Here is a 1599-nt window from a genome sequence, read left to right as displayed (position 1 = left end):
TACATTTTAGTATTCGTCCCTAAAGGTTGTAATATCATAATTCAGACACGAACAACGATCTCAAAAAGTTGGATTTTCCAACCGCAATCAGTTCGGACTCGTGGGAGGTCCGTTTCCTTGATCGAAGAAGGATAGCGTCTTACATCATAGCCTTTGTCAGACATTTTCGAAGCTGTCTCGACAGTGAATTTGGTGTCGAAGTGATAGTGCGAGGGCAGAATATCCTGAGCTCAAAGTTTGAACGGATCGACCTGGGCACTAACCTAGAGGTTAGCAACGACGTCGGTGGCCGGAGGTGGAGAAGCAGCCGGTGAAGCATTTTTGGAAGAGGATCTGGAGTTCGTTGCCATTTCTTATGAAGATTTGGTGACCTGGATGAAGATTTGAAGAATAAGATGAAGGTTTGAAGATTGATATGAAGTTTTGAAGGTTGACAGATAAAGATTTGAAGATTGATATGAAGTTTTGAAGGTTGACCAGATGAAGATTTGAAGGAAAGCAAGAACAAGGCTGAAGATTCAAAAGAAGTTCGAGGAGTGATTAATCAAGTGGTAAAAGGTAAAAAGGGAAAGAATCGCACTTTTATAAAGGGAGATTAATAATAGCAAAACGTTCCAATTCGAGAACCGAAGGGATGGTCCACTCAGGTAGATACACGTGTCCGGAGTCAGAAGGACGTGATGTGAAGGGACGTCTGATCTCCAGCCTATTTTTGAAAAGCAGCTTGGAAGAGAAGATACCAAGGTTTTCATTACACTTCCCATCACTCCTATAAACTCTGATTCAGGAAGTGTGGGGACTATCTATATACGGTAAAAACCGGTGTAAAATGTTGCAACCTTCCGACGAGAGGTTAGAGTAAATAGGAACGTTGACTTCAAGATGTGGCATTGGTTTGAGTTCGGTGATTCGGATGAAAAGAAGTCTGAGGGGTCGTTAATCTAGTAAGCCGGAGAGACTCCAGTTAGCACAAAAGCGAGAAATTCATTGCAGATCGGATTTCATGCCGCCCATTACGCCGACCAGTATCAAATTATCAAATTTTAAGGAGCATTAGGACTCTAACTCTTGTACTATAAAAGGAGGTAAACCCTCTCATTATAAGGGATCTGATTCTAATCTCATGCACTTACTCTTTAAAATTTCTTAAAGTTCAAGTTCTTTAGCGACTTGGCTCGGGCACACAGCTTTAACGCTGTGAATCAGACTAGTTTTTAGTTACAAGCAATAAACGATTCAGGTTATTTCTATCTTTGTTCATTACATACAACTAATTGTTATTTCATATAGCATTACGTTAATGACTGATTAAACCACATATCCTTTAAACCACGCACAAATTCAATTGTTACCTTTTTAGGGGTAAACAATCTACTAGGCCACAAGGTTCCATGATTAGAAAAGCAAGATTCATCAATTAAACCTATATTCATAGCTTAAGATTCAAACATCAACATTAGAGTTTGTAAACCCATCTTCCCCAACTACTCCCATTAATTTCATCATGGATTCTAACTTAGAAAGTAAATAAACATAAATCATGGTCAAGGAAACTTACTCAAAGATGATTCAACTCTAAAGCTCCTCAAATAGTTCGAA

The sequence above is a fragment of the Lycium ferocissimum genome, unplaced genomic scaffold (assembly GCF_029784015.1).
Source record: "Lycium ferocissimum isolate CSIRO_LF1 unplaced genomic scaffold, AGI_CSIRO_Lferr_CH_V1 ctg17639, whole genome shotgun sequence".
Classification (NCBI taxonomy): Eukaryota; Viridiplantae; Streptophyta; class Magnoliopsida; order Solanales; family Solanaceae; genus Lycium; species Lycium ferocissimum.
Note: the sequence above shows the minus strand (reverse complement) of the source record.